The sequence below is a fragment of the Hypanus sabinus genome, unplaced genomic scaffold, assembly GCF_030144855.1.
Source record: "Hypanus sabinus isolate sHypSab1 unplaced genomic scaffold, sHypSab1.hap1 scaffold_43, whole genome shotgun sequence".
Taxonomy (NCBI): domain Eukaryota; kingdom Metazoa; phylum Chordata; class Chondrichthyes; order Myliobatiformes; family Dasyatidae; genus Hypanus; species Hypanus sabinus.
The window spans coordinates 1,252,588-1,267,484 of record NW_026781307.1 but is presented as its reverse complement, the minus strand read 5'-3'; the positions used below and the strand labels follow the sequence as shown (position 1 = coordinate 1,267,484).

At 46.2% G+C, this 14,897-nt stretch overlaps 8 non-coding genes across 8 annotated transcripts; 4 read left to right on the top strand and 4 right to left on the bottom strand.

Annotated features, from left to right (window-relative positions):
- The first annotated feature begins 913 nt into the window (after positions 1 to 913).
- On the top strand, positions 914 to 986 carry trnat-ugu (transfer RNA threonine (anticodon UGU)). The gene has a single exon. It is a non-coding gene; the product is annotated as a tRNA-Thr (tRNA).
- A 456-nt stretch (positions 987 to 1,442) lies between these two features.
- trnak-uuu (transfer RNA lysine (anticodon UUU)) lies at positions 1,443 to 1,515 on the bottom strand. The gene has a single exon. It is a non-coding gene; the product is annotated as a tRNA-Lys (tRNA).
- Positions 1,516 to 3,161: 1,646 nt separating this feature from the next.
- trnat-ugu (transfer RNA threonine (anticodon UGU)) lies at positions 3,162 to 3,234 on the top strand. Its single transcript has one exon. It is a non-coding gene; the product is annotated as a tRNA-Thr (tRNA).
- An 803-nt stretch (positions 3,235 to 4,037) lies between these two features.
- Positions 4,038 to 4,110, bottom strand: trnat-ugu (transfer RNA threonine (anticodon UGU)). The gene has a single exon. It is a non-coding gene; the product is annotated as a tRNA-Thr (tRNA).
- Positions 4,111 to 5,524: 1,414 nt separating this feature from the next.
- Positions 5,525 to 5,597, bottom strand: trnat-ugu (transfer RNA threonine (anticodon UGU)). Its single transcript has one exon. It is a non-coding gene; the product is annotated as a tRNA-Thr (tRNA).
- Positions 5,598 to 7,790: 2,193 nt separating this feature from the next.
- On the top strand, positions 7,791 to 7,863 carry trnak-uuu (transfer RNA lysine (anticodon UUU)). The gene has a single exon. It is a non-coding gene; the product is annotated as a tRNA-Lys (tRNA).
- A 456-nt stretch (positions 7,864 to 8,319) lies between these two features.
- Positions 8,320 to 8,397, bottom strand: trnat-ugu (transfer RNA threonine (anticodon UGU)). Its single transcript has one exon. It is a non-coding gene; the product is annotated as a tRNA-Thr (tRNA).
- Positions 8,398 to 10,850: 2,453 nt separating this feature from the next.
- Positions 10,851 to 10,923, top strand: trnak-uuu (transfer RNA lysine (anticodon UUU)). Its single transcript has one exon. It is a non-coding gene; the product is annotated as a tRNA-Lys (tRNA).
- Positions 10,924 to 14,897: the final 3,974 nt, after the last annotated feature.

Sequence of the window (14,897 nt, the reverse complement as noted above, 5' to 3'; positions counted from 1 at the left end):
ATTTGTCACAAGTGCTTCGAAACACACTCAGAGGCAGTAATAATGAGAAAAATGAACTGTGATAGGGGTAATAATGGTGAGACACAATCAGTTGACTTGCTAATGGAATGATGCGATTTGAAGTCAGGAGAGTTGGTACGAACGGAAGAACATGCTTAGGGGGCCTAATGGAGTAATAGTGTGGGAGCGCCAATAAGATGGTAGCGTGCTGTACTGATGAGTGGGCACTGAAGGATAGTGTACCTGGAGTGATTCACTATGCGTGCGTGTTCCAGGGTGTGTTACCGGGGATTGCATTCAAGCAGTGACCAGCTGTGACGTAATACTTCTGATAAGTCAGAATAGGAAAGAGGTATAATGTGACTGGGATATGTTATGAAATTAGATTTGCTGATCAGTATGCTCCAATAAATAATAAGCTAAATTGCATTTTAACATTTAAACAACAGAGTGGATTAGTGATGGAGAGACCCACAAAAACATAGTGATAATAGAATTATACGTTTTGGAATAAAACCGGCGGAATAAGCCGGCGGCGGGCGGTGGTGCTGTTCGTCAGATAGTAGTTATACGTGGAGAGGTGGTAGAACGGGAAAACATGTTTATGGGGTCTAATGCAGTGCCACTGTGTGTGGAAGCACGAACAGGGTTGTACCGTGCTGCAGCTGGAGTGAATCACTATGAGACTGTGCAGTGAGAAACCGAGTATACAGTCATGACGTGCAAGCTGTGACGTCCTGCTGCTGCTCAATCAGAATCGCAATGGGTTGTAATGTGACTGATATATGACATGAAATTTGTTTTGCACATCTGTATAGTGCAGTAGATAATAAGCTAAAATTGCATTAAAGAGTGCAAAGATAGAAGTCTTCGCGGGTTCATCATCCATTCAGATGGCGGAGGGGGTTAACGAGGCTCCATAGCTCAGGGGTTAGAGCACTGGTCTTGTAAACCAGGGGCCGTGAGTTCGAATCTCACTGGGGCCTGAACATTTTCAGGGGTTAGCATGCCGCCATTAAATATCGGCGCGTCCGAGTGCGCAGTTCATTTCCACCGCAGTCTGCAGCGAGTCGGCATATTTTCGCCGTTTTTGCGTGGCTTTCTCCCGCATTCCAAAGCTGGCGTGCAGGCCAAGCTCATTCGATATTGTCCTATGGTATATTACTTAAGGTTGTTGGGATCAGCTCCCACTACATAAGCACATAATAATTACAGCACAGAAACAGCCCATCTCGGCCTTTCCAGTCTGTGCCGAACGCTTACGCTCACCTAGTCCCACCGACCAGCCCTAAACCCATTACCCTCCATTCCTTTCCTGTCCATCTACCAATACAATTTTACTTTAAATGACAATATCGAAACTAAAATGGTGAATAGCAGGTTCATTAGAATCTTTTTAACAATACAAGGCTGTCCTCTTGTATCTTGCTATATAAACTCAGCGCCCGAACAGGGACTTGAACCCTGGACCCTCAGATTAAAAGTCTGATGCTCTACCGACTGAGCTATCCGGGCTCCACTAATCCGGGTTATATATCAAATGCTCCCAGTAGCTTCAAGTAGCTTCTGACAAAGGAGAAGGTACTCCATGAGAATATGGTGAGTGAACTTTGCCTTTTCTCCTTAGAGAGTTGACCTGATGGCGGTGTATAAGATAGTGAGAAGCATTGATCCTGTTGGTAGTCAGAGGTCTTTTCCTACTGCCGAAATGGCTAACATGAGAGGGCATAGTTTTACGGTGCTTGGAAGTAGTTTCAGAGGAGATATCAGAGGTATTTTTTTAAGCAGACGGTTGTGAGTGCGTGGAATGGGCTGCCAGCATCGGCGGTGGAGCCGGATACGGTAGGAAATTTTAAGGGACTCCTGGATAGGTACAAGTAACTCAGGAAATAGAGGGTTATGGATAACTTTTGGTAATTTCAGAAGTAAATATATGTTCAGCATAGCATTGTGGGCCGAAGGACCTGTATTATGCTGCAGGTTTCCTATGTTTTTCTATGTTGCTACTTAAACCGTGCTACACATTGCGTGCATTTCTAACAGACTCCGGCAATCAAGTGCAACTCTTGGGCTTCACGTGTGGCTCAGCTACTAGACCCGGAGAAACTGCTTCTAATGACAAGAGAGTGAGCAAATGCGGAACACTGGCGCCTCAAACCTGGTTGCTTCGGGCCGGTGGAACACGTCAGCGTTGGGCAGCGACCCGCCTAGAAGAAGGAAAGCTCCGAATTTATAGTCCGCCCACTGGCGGTCATACACATCAATGTGAATTGCTTTGGGAGTACACCACGAGGAAAATATCCGGAGCCGAGCTCCCTAAGGCAATTTGATGTTGTTTACAATTTAGGCCTGGCAACCTCTGCGTGGTATCGGCGCCTGCCCTTCCGTTGGACATCAGTGACGTGGAGAGGGGTAAATCGGATGGACAACACCCGATTCTTCAAATCTTCCCACCCAGACTTGCGACCTGGAGATGCCACAGACCACCAGAAGCGGAAACCCATAATCCCCTGGGATTGACGGCTGCCTCCTGCTCCTACTAAAACTACTATTAAACAGTATATTAAAGTTGACAAGTGTTGACGTGATACGGATTGGCGTCGGCCTTAGTGCGGTTATGGCGTGATATAAAGATAAACATTACCTACATATGGCACAAGTACTTCGAAACACACTCAGAGGCAGTATTAATCAGAAAAAAAAACAGTGAGTGGAGGTAGTGATGGTGAGACACAATCAGTTCTCTTGCTAATGGAATTATATGATTTGGAGTCAGGAGAGTTGGTACGAACGGAAGAACATGTATAGGGGGACTACTGGGGTAATAGTGTGGGTGCGCCCAATAAGATGGTACAGTGCTGTACTGATGAGTGGGGCACTGAAGGATAGTGCACCTGGAGTGAATCATTATGCGTGCGTGTTCTAGGATGAGACACCGAGGATAGCATTTATGTAGTGACAAGTTGTAACGTAGTACTTCTTGTAAGTCAGAATAGGAAAGAGGTGTAACAAGACTTGGATACGTTATGAAATTTGTTTTGCGCATCAGTATACAGCAATAAATAATAAGCCAAATTGCATTAGAACTTTTAAAATAATAGTGCAAAGAAAGAAGACCTCGCGGGTTCGTCATCCATTCATATGGCGGAGGGGGCGAAGGAGGCTCCCTAGCACAGGGGTTAGAGCACTGGTCTTGTAAACCCGGGGCCGTGAGTTCGAATCTCACTGGGGCCTCAACATTTTCTGGGGTTAGCATGTCGCTCGTCGCCTTCCGAGATCGCTGTTGAATGCCAGCATCGCCATCAGGGAGTGTGCATATTTTCCCCGTTAGTTTTCCACCCGCGTTCCAAAGACGTGCAGGCGAGTAGGCCAACTTATCACTGTACATTGTCCCGTGTTATATATACTTAAGGCTGTCATCGCCGGCGGTGGTGGTGGGGATAAGCTCCCACTATGTACTCAGTGCTCCCAGTGGCTTCAAGTAGCCTAATGCAACCAAGTCTACCTCCTGGCCTTCTATAGTGGCTTAGCCAGCAAGTCCGGCAGAACTGTTTCTACAGACTGAAGGACGGGGAAAACACAGGCTACTGGCGCATGAGAACTCTTCGCTTTGGGCTGGTGGGTCTTGTTATCCCTGGTTAACAGCTCATCTCGGAGATGGAAAGCTAATCCCCGCTGCTTTGCCATTATGACTACACTTGGGGGAAGGCTTTGGGAGGAAAAAGTGAAAAGCCAGGAGGTGGACTTGGTTGTCAGCGGCTACTTGAAGCCACTGGTAGCATTTCATACATATTGGAAGCTTATCCCAATTGCCACCCCCGGTTATGACAACCTTAAGTGGTAACATAAATATAACACAGGACAATATGCAATGATAAGCTGGCCTACTCGCCTTTGGAAGGCGGGTGGAAAACGGCGCCAACACACACTCACCAACGGGGAAAACATGAAGACTCCCTGAAGGCGACGCAGGAATTCAACTGCGATCTCGGACGAGCCGAACTGTAATAGCAGCATGCTAACCCCAGAAAATGTCGAGGCACCAGTGAGATTCGAACTCACGGCCCCTGGTTTACAAGACCAGTGCTCTAACCCCTGAGCTATGGAGCCTCGTTCGCCCCCTCTGCCACCTAAATGGATGATGACCCCGCGAAGAGTTCTTTCCTTTCACTACTTGTTCAGAAGTTCTAATGCAATTTTAGCTTATTATTTAGTGCACTATACTGATGCACAAAACACAGTTCATAACATATCCGTGTCACACTAAACCCCACCCTTCAGTTCCCCGTCCATCAGTACAGCACGGTACCAGCACGGTAGTGTTTCCCACACTGTGTATCACTACATTAGTCCCCCTAAACATTTTCTTCCGTTCGTAGCAACTCTCCTTACTCCAAAACGTATAATCCCATCAGCAAGACTCCTCATTGTGCCTCGCCATCACTACCTCCACTCACTGCTTTTCTCATCATTACTACCCCTCAATGTGTGTCGAGGTACTTGTGAAATACGGATGTAGCCATTATTTTTATCTCTGAATATAACTGCGTTAAGGACGAAGTCACGACCCATCACGTCAACAATATTACACTTTTTTTTCTGGCTATCCATCCCATAGGGTGGTGATGGTTCCTTTCAGTCAGTTAGTGGGGTTTGATGTGTGAGTCCTGGAGTGGCTCTATAGGCCGATCCTTAACAGGCACTGCTTGCCGAATACTTGGACAGTGAGGCCTGGAGGGTCAGCAGGGGCAGAAGCTCAGTTGTGGCGCCTCCTGTGCCTTTCCTCTGTTGCCTCTATGCGCTTGTTCTCAGCAGCGTCCGCACCTTTTCTGATGGCGACCCTCCACTGTGAGCGAGCTTGAGCCAGATCCTCCCACGTTGATGGGGCAGTGACAGCTTACCGCAGGCCCCTGTGCAGAACATCCTTGTACCGTAGTCGCTGGCCTCCTCGTTTCCTGGTACCACTGGACAGCTGGCCGTACAAGATGTGCTTGGGAAGTCTTCTGACAACATGCCCTGTCCAGCGCAGTTGTGAGCTGACATCACCGTCATTGAAACAACCTCCATTCCGGCTCGAGAGAGGACCTCGGTATTGGAGACCTTGTCTCGCCAGGTGATCTTCATCAGAGAACTAGGTGACGCTGCTGCAGTTGGTCACGCTGGTAAGTGACTCTGATATGGGCATCATGTCTAGCATCCGTATGGCAAGGCTGATAGGACAATGGCCGTGTATACCTTGCACTTGGTGGCCAAACTGATGTTCTGTGACCAAACTCAATCTTTCAGCTGACCAAAGGCAAAACAGACTTTTCTGAGAGCTTTTCCCAACTACCACCCCCGGCTATATGTAAGCTGTAACACAGGACAATAAAGAATGATAGGCTGGCCTACACGCCTGTAAGTCTTTGGAATGCTTGACGAAAACAGCGAAAACCCACACGTAATTACACACTCCCTGCAGACGAACTGCGATCTCGGACGAGATCGAACTGTAATAGCAGCATGCTAACCCCAGAAAATATTGAGGCTCTAGGGAGATTCGAACTCACGACCCCTGGTTTACAAGACCAATGCTCTAACCCCTGAGCTATGGAGCCTCGTTCGCCCCTTCCGCCATCTGAATAGATGATGAACCCGCGAAGATTTCTCCCTTTGCAATACCTGTTTAAAAGTTCTAATGCAATTTTAGCTTATTATTTATTGCACTGTACTGATGCACAAAATAAATTTCATGTCATATGCCAGTCACATTATACCCCATTCCGGTTCTGATTGAGCAGCTTGCACGTCATGACTGCTTTACTCGGTTTCTCACTGCCGAGTCTCACAGTGATTCGCCCCAGCTGCAATATCCTTCAATGTCCCACTCACCAGTGCAGCACGGTACAACCCTGTTGGTGCTTCCACACACAGTAGCACTGTACTAGACCCCCTAAACATGTTTTCCGGTTCTATCACATCTCTACGTATAATTACTATCTAACAAGCAGCACCACCGCCCGCCGCCGTCTTATTCCGTCGGTATTACTCCAAAACGTATAATTCTATTATTAATTTGTTTTTGTGGGTCTCTCCATCAATAATCCACTCTGTTGTTTAAATGTTCCAATGCAATTTAGCTTATTATTTATTGCAGTATACTGATCAGCAAATCAAATTTCATAACATATCCCAGTCACATTATACCTCCTTCCTATTCTGACTTATCAGAAGTACTACGTCACAGCTTGTCACTGCTTGAATACAATCCTCGGTGTCTCACCCTGGAACACGCACGCTTAGTGATTCACTCCAGGTACACTATCCTTCAGTGCCCCACTCATCAGTACAGCACGGTACCATCTTATTGGCGCTCCCGCACTATTACCCCATTAATCCCCTAAACATGTTCGTCCGTTCGTACCAACTCTCCTGACTCCAAATCGCATCATTCCATTAGCAAGTCAACTGATTGTGTCTCACCAGCACTACCTCCCCTCCCAGTTTTTTGTTCGCATTATTACTGCCTCTGAGTGTGTTTCTAAGCACGTGACAAATGTAGGTAACCTTTATATCTTTATCTCACAATTTAACCGCACTAAGGATGACGCCACGCCGTATCACGTCAACGACTTCTAACTTCAATGTATTAGTAGTGGTAGCAGGAGTGGGAGGCAGCCGACAATCCCAGGGTATTATGGGTTTCCGCCTCTTCTGGTCTGTTGCATCTCCAGGTCGCAATTCTTGTTTTGAAGATCTGAAGAATCGGGTGTTGTCCATGCTTTAAAATCGGAGCTGTCCTTCTACTCGGCCGGCCGCTGTCCAACGCTGACGTGACCCACCACCCGAAGCAGCTAGGTTTGAGGCGTCAGTGTTTCGCACTTACTCACTGTCTTGTCAGTAGAAGCATTTTTTCCGGCTCTAGTAGCTGAGCCACACGTGAAGCCCAAGAGTTGCACTTGATTGCCGGAGCCTGTTAGAAATGCACGCAATGTGGAGCACGTTACGGATAGCGACATAGAAAAACATAGAAAACCTACAGCATAATACTGATCCTTCGGCCTACAGTGCTATGCTGAACATGTATTTGCTTCAGAAGTTACCCAGAGTTACACATAACCCTCTATGTACCCCATATACTTATCCAGGAGGCTTTTCAAATAACCTACTGTATCGGGCTCCACCGCCGCCGCTGGCAGCCCTTTCCACGCTCTCAAAACTCTCTGCTTAAAAAAAATACCTCTGATATCACCTCTGAAGCTACTTCCAAGCAGCTTAAAACTATGACCCCTCATGTCAGCCAATTCAGCCCAAGGAAAAGTCCTCTGACAACCCACACGATCAATGTCTCTCATCAACTTATACACCTCTATCAGGTGACCTCTCATCCTCCGTCGCTCAAGGAGAAAAGGACAAGTTCAAACAAAATATTCTCATGAGGCACCCGCTCCGTTGTCAAGAGGCTATTTGAAGCTACTGGGAGCAATGAATATATAACCCGGATTAGTAGAGCCCGCAGGAGGAAATCTGCAGATGCTGGAAATTCAAACAACAGCACACACAAAATACTGGTAGAACACAGCAGGCCAGGCAGCATCTATAGGGAGAAGACCAGGCAGCATCTATAGGGAGAAGACCAGGCAGCATCTATATGGAGAAGACCAGGCAGCATCTATATGGAGAAGACCAGGCAGCATCTATATGGAGATGAGTACGAAGGGTCTCGGCCCGGAACGTCGACAGCGCTTCTCCCTACAGATGCAGCCTGGCCTGCTGTGTTCTACCAGCATTTTGTGTGTGTTGTTGGTAGAGCCCGGATAGCTCAGTCGGTAGAGCATCAGACTTTTAATCTGAGGGTCCAGGGTTCAAGTCCCTGTTCGGGCGCTGACTTTAGATCGCAAGATACAAGAGGACAGACTTGTATTGTTAAAAAGATGCTAATTAACCTATTATTCACCATTTTAGTTTCGATACTGTCATTTAAAGTAAAATTGTATAGGTATATGGACAGGAAACGAATGGAGGGTTATGGGCTGAGGGCAGGTCGGTGGGACTAGGTGAGAGTAAGAGTTCGGCACAGACTGGAAGGGCCGAGATGGCCTGTTTCTGTGCTGTAATTGTTATATGGTTATATATTGGGAGCTGATCCCAACAACTTTAAGTAATATACCACAGGACAATATAGAATGAGGTTGTCCAACACGCCTGCATGTCTTTTGAATGCGGGAGAAAACCCACGCAGAAACGGCGAAAATATGCCGACTCGCTGCAGACTGCGGTGGAAATGAACTGCGACCTCGGACGCGCCGAATTTTAATGGCGGCATACTAGCCCTGAAAATGTTGAGGCCCAGTGAGATTCGAACTCACGGCCCCTGGTTTACAAGACCAGTGCTCTAACCCCTGAGCTATGAAGCACCCTTCGACCCCTCCGCCATCTGAATGGAAGATGAGCCCGCGAAGTCTTCTTCCTTTGCACTGTTCTGATGCAATTTTAGCTGATTATCTACTGAACTACACTGATGCCTTACGTCAGAGGTGCACCTTCCTGCCGTTATAACCGCGGATTCTGCTGCAGGGTCTACGTTCCTCCGCAGGCTGGCTGCGGAATAGGATCAGTAGTGGCGCAGGTTCCCGTTATTTACTCTCCATTATGTCGGTATTTAACTCCCTCCTTTTCCTTGTAGACTCCATGAGACTTGCCCCAAAGTAGAGCAACTTTACCCTCTCGGCCTCTCCTCTCCTCATCTTAGTTCGGCAATGCGATTACTGTTACGCAGACGCTGTCCATGGTCCTGTTGAATTAGCCTGTATAATTTTTCTTTTCATTTATGCGACATTCAGTTTGCGAATTCTAGCCAATGGCCCTGTTGAATTAGAATCTGTGATTTTGCTTGCCAATGAAATTCTACAGTGGTCCTCATTAAAGTCAGCCGGCCCCCTGCAGGGTCTGTCTCTGCGCATTTGGACCATATCCGAACTTTTTGACAGCAAGACTCGCCTACCAAAAGTAGACCCTGCATAAAGGGTTGACCTTGTCTCTGAGATATACTGGTCAGGTAGGGAAGAAGTTACTGTCCACCGTATCAGTTTTTGGTGAAGTGACTGAAGCAATATATATATATATAAATAAATTATATTTATTTACTCAGAGGAAGCTCGTGACAGGTCCCTCCGCTATTCAGTCAGCAGAAACAGTTCCGCCGGGCTTAGTAGCTTAGCCACAAGTGAAGGCCAAGAGGTGGACGTGGTTGTCAGAGGTTACCTGAAGTCACTGGGAGCTTTTAATACATTGTGGGAGCCTGTCCCCACTAGCTCCGCCGGCAATGAAATCCTTAGGTAATTGACCTAGGACATTAAACAATGGTAAGTTGGCCTTCTCGCCTGCACGTCTACGGAATGCTTGACGAAAACGGCGCACACCCACACGCTAACGGGGAAACCATGCACCCTCCCTGCAGACGACGCAGGAATTGAACTGCGATCTCGGACGACCCGAGCTGCAGTAGAAAATGTTACGATTCGAACTCTGACCCTTGAGCTACGGAGCCTCCTTCTCCCCACTCCGCCATCTGAATGGACGATGAACCTGCAAAGACCTTCTTTCTCACAGAACATCCTCAGCATCGTCCGGCAGATGTTAAAGGACCTCAGTCTCCTCAGGAAGTAGAGACGGCTCTGACCCTTCTTGTAGACAGCCTCAGTGTTCTTTGACCACGAAGCACTAAGGACGTCGCCGCGCCGTATCGCGTCAACAATTTTTAACTTCAAGGTACTGTATTGGTGTAGTGGTAGGAGGAGTGGGAGGCAACCATCAGTCCGAGGGGATTACAGGTTTCCGATTCTGGTGGTCTGCGGCATCTCCAGGTCGCAAGTCTGGGTGGGAAGATCTGTTGTCCATGCGGGTTAACCCTCTTCACGTCACTGATGTTGTCCAACGGAAGGGCAAGCGCCGATACCGCGCGGAGGTTGCCGGAGTTACGTTGTAAAAAAACATCAAACTGCCTTAGTGACCTCGGCTCCGAAGTTTTATCCTCGGGACTTTTAAACCTCCTCGGGAGCTCTATAAAACTCTAGTTAGGTCACACTTGGAGTACTGTGTCCAGTTCTGGTCGCCTCACTATAAGAACGATGTGGAAGCAACTAGGTTTGAGGCGCCAGTTCCGCATTTGCTCACTCTCTTGTCAGTAGAAACAGTTTATCCGGGTCTAGTTGCTGAGCCACACGTGAAGCCCCATAGTTGGACTTGATTGCCGGAGTCTGTTAGAAATGCCCGCAATGTGGAGCACGTTATAGGTAGCGACATAGAAAAACATGAGAAACCTACAGCTTAATACAGGTCCTTCGGCCCACAATGCTATGCCGAACTTGTATTTACTTTAGAAATTACCTCGAGTTACCCACAACCTTTTCCTGAGCTCCATGTCCCTATCCAGGAGTCTTTCAAAATACTCTACCGTTTTCGGCTCCACCGCTGCCGGCAGCCCATTCCACGCACTCACAACCAACTACGTTAAAAAAATACCACTGATATCTCCTCTGAAGCTACTTCCAAGCACCTTAAAACTATGTCTTCTCATGTTAGCCATTTCAGCCCTAGGAAAAGGCCTCTGACTACCCTCACGATCAATGCCTCTCATCATTTTATACACCTCTATCAGGTCACCTCTCATCTTCCGTGGCTCCAAGGAGAAAAGGACAAGTTTACTCAACATATCCTCATGAGGCCCGCTCTACTTGAAGCATTTGATATATTAATTATATATTAAATATAAATATATTAATTACATTACATTGCTACATTAATTATATTATATATATATCAATTATATATAAAATATATATTAATATATTACTACCCGGATTAGTAGAGCCCGGATAGCTCAGTCGGTAGAGCATCAGACTTTTAATCTGAGGGTCCAGGGTTCAAGTCCCTGTTCGGGCGCTGACCTTATATCGCAAGATACAATATGACAGCGTTGTATTGTTAAAAAGATGATAACTAACTTACTATTCGATAATGTCATTTCAAGTAAAATTGTATATGTATATGGATAGGAATGGAATGGAGTGTTATGGGCTGAGTGCAGGTCGTTGGGACTAAATCGGAGCAAGAGGCGGAGAGGGAAGTGGTAAAAGAGGCTCGGAGAGAAACTTTTTTTTAACGGATCTGGGCAAAGAGGTTGGACTGCGCAGGCGCGTGACGTAGGCGCCAAAGGTTTAACAAGAAAGACCGACATACACAGCGGCCATCGTGGTTGCGGCCATCGTCGGAGTGGACTGAGGCGGAGTGGGACGGCATTGGCTCAATCAGGCTTCTGCGAGAAGAGGCAGAGGCGAGGTTGAAAGTGGCACGACTGCGCAAGCGCGTGAAAGTCAGCCTGTGAGGCAGTGGAAGAATTTAAATGCGAGCAGAGGCTGAGTACGAGCTTCACTCCAGGTGAGGTAAGGCCAGGTAAGCTCCTTTAATTAATCTAATTATTTTAGGGGCAGGTAATGGAGGCAGCAGTTAGGGCAGTTGAGGGCTCCGTTTGCAGTATGTAGGAAGTCAGGGCGTGCACTGTTGTCCCTGATGACTACACCTGCAAAAGGTGCATCCAGCTACAGTTAGTGACAAACCGTGTCAAACCATTCGGGGGGCAGAGGCAGAAATAGACAGGAGTTTCAAGGGATATTCACCCCTCGGAGTCAGGAGACAGGTAGTTGTGTGACTGTCAGGAGAGGGAAGGGGAATAAACAGGAAGAGCAGAGCACCCCTGTGGCCGTTCACATCAACAATAAGTATACCGTTTTGGGTACTGTTGGTATGGACGACCTACCGGGGACAAGTTGCAGTGGTTGCGTCTCTGGCACCGAGAATGGACACTCAGCTCAGAAGGGAAGTAGTGAAAAGAGGCGAGCAGTAGTGATGGGGGATTCGATAGTTCGGGGAACCGATAGGAGGTTCTGTGGAAGAGATCGAGAATTCCGGATGGTTTGTTGGCTCCCTGGTGCCCGAGTCCGCAATATCTCCGATCGAGTTCTCAGTATTCGCAAGAGGGAGGGTGAGCAGCCGGATGTCGTGGTCCATGTAGGGAACAATGACGTGGGTAAGAAAAGTGGGGAGGTCCTGAAAGGTGAGTTTAGGGTGTTATGTGCCAAGTTAAAGGACAGGACCTCCAGGATAGCAATCTCAGGATGGCTATCAGTGTCACGTGCAGGTGAGTTTAGAACTAGTAAGATAGTGCAGATCAACACGTGACTGAAGACATAGTTTAGCAGGGAGGGCTTCAGATTTATAGATAATTGAGCCGTTTTCTAGGGAAGGTAGGTCCTGTTTTGGCGGAACGGTTTACATCTGAACTGGTGGGGGACAAATATTCTTGCAGATAGGTTTGCTAGAGAGGCTCCAGTGGATTTAAACTAGATATAAGGGAGGAGGGGAGCCAGAGTGTAGGAACAGATGTATGGGAGGAGGAAGAAAAAGAAGACAGTAACGTTCTTTGAACTGTTAGAGATAAACAAAGAGGAAGAGGTGACGAATTTCTTAAATGCATTTGTTTTAATGTTAGGAACATTGTAAGAAAGGTGGATGAGCTTGGAGCATGGATTGATACCTGGAAATATGATGTTGTAGCTATTAGTGAAACATGGTTGCAGGAGGGGTGTGATTGGCAACTAAATATTCCTGGATTTCGTTGCTTCAGGTGTGATAGAATCGGAGGGGCAAGAGTGGGAGGTGTTGCGTTACTTGTCAGAGAAAATATTATAATGGTACTCTGGCAGAACAGATTAGAGGGCTCGTCCAGGGAGGTTATGTGGGTGGAATTGAGGAATGGGAAAAGTGCAGCAACTGTTACAGTGGTGTATTATAGACCACCTAATGGCGAGCGAGAATTGGAGGAGCAAATTTGCAAATAGATAGCAGATATTTGTAGTAAGCACAGGGTTGTGATTATGGGAGATTTTAATTTTCCACACATAGACTGGGATGCCAATACTGTAAAAGGGATGGATGGTTTGGAGTTTGTGAAATGTGAGCAGGGTAGGTTTTTTTGCATCAATTCATAGAGATACCGACTAGAGAAGGGGCAGTGTTGGATCTTCTGTTAGGGAATGAGAAAGGTCAGGTGACGGACGTATGTGTTGGGGAGCACTTCGGGTCCAGTGATCACAATGCCTTTAGTTTCAATATAATTATGGAGAAGGATAGGGCTGGACACAGGGTTGAGATTTTTGATTGGAGAAAGGCTAACTTTGAGGAGATGCGGAAGGATTTTGAAACGGTGGATTGGGACAATTTGCTATATGGGAAGGATGTAATAGAGCAATGGAGGTCATTTAAAGGTGAAATATTGAGGGTACAGAATCTCTATGTTCCTGTTAGTTTGAAAGGTTAAAGGTTTGAGAGAGCCATGGTTTTCAAGGAATATTGGAAGCTTGGTTAGGAAAAAGAGAGATATCTACAATAAAAATAGGCAGCATGGAGTAAATGAGGTGATCGATCAATATAAAGAATGTAAGAAGAATATTAAGAAAGAAATTAGAAAAGCTAAAAGAAGATAGGAAGTTTCTTTGGCAAGTAAGGTGAAAATAAATCCGAAGGGTTTCTACAGTTATATTAATAGCAAAAGGATAGTGAGGGATAAAATTGGTCCCTTAGAGAATCAGAGTGGACAGCTATGTGTGGAGCCGAAAAAGATGGGGGAGATTTTGAACAAATCCTTTTCTTCGGTATTCACTAAGGAGATGGATATTGAATTGTGTAAGGTCAGGGAAACAAGTAGGGAAGTTATGGAGACTATGACGATTAAAGAGGAGGACGTAATGGCGCTTTTAAGGAATATGAAAGTGGATAAATCTCCGGATCCCGACAGGATGTTCCCGAGTACCTTGAGGGAAGTTAGTGTGGAAATATCAGGGGGTCTGGCAGAAATATTTCGAATGTCATTAGAAATGGGGATGGTGCCGGAGGATTGGCGTATTGTTCATGTGGTCCCCTTGTTTAAAAAGGGTTCAAAGAGTAAGCCTAGCAATTATAGGCCTGTTAGATTGACGTCAGTGGTGGTTAAATTAATGGAAAGTATTCTTAGAGATAGAATATCTATAATTATCTGGATAGACAGGGTCAGATTAGGAACGGTCAACATGGATATATACGTGGAAGGTCATGTTTGACAAATCTTATTGATTTTTTTGAAGAAATTACTAGGACAGTTGACGAAGGTAAAGCAGTGGATGTTGTCTATATGGTCCTCAGTAAGGCCTTTGACATGGTTCCGCACGGAAGGTTCGTTAGGAAGGTTCAATCGTTAGGTATTAATATTGAAGTAGTAAAATTGATTCAACAGTGGCTGGATGGGAGATGCCAGAGAGTTTTGGTGGATAACTGTCAGGTTGGAGGCCGGTGACTAGTGGTGTGGCTCAGGGATCTGTACTGGGTCCAATGTTGTTTGTCTTATACATTAATGATCTGGATGATGGGGTGGTAAATTGGATTAGTGAGTATGCAGATGATACTAAGGTAGGTGGTATCGTGAATAATGAAGTAGGTTTTCAAAGCTTGCAGAGAGATTTCGACCAGTTAGAAGAGTGGGCTAAACGATGGCAGATGGAGTTTAATGCTGATGAGTGTGAGGTACTACATTTTGGTAGGAATAATCCAAATAGGGCATGCGTGGTAAATGGTAGGGCATTGAAGAATGCAGTAGAACAGAGTGATCTATGAATAATGGTGCATAGTTCCCTGAAGGTAGAATCATCTCATGTGGATAGGGTGGTGATGAAAGCTTTTGGTATACTGGCCTTTATAAATCAGAGCATTGAGTATAGGAGTTGGGATGTAATGTTAAAATTGTACAAGGCATTGGTGAGGCAAAATTTGGAGTATTGTGTACAGTTCCGGCAGCTGAGCTATAGGAAAGATATCAACAAAATAGA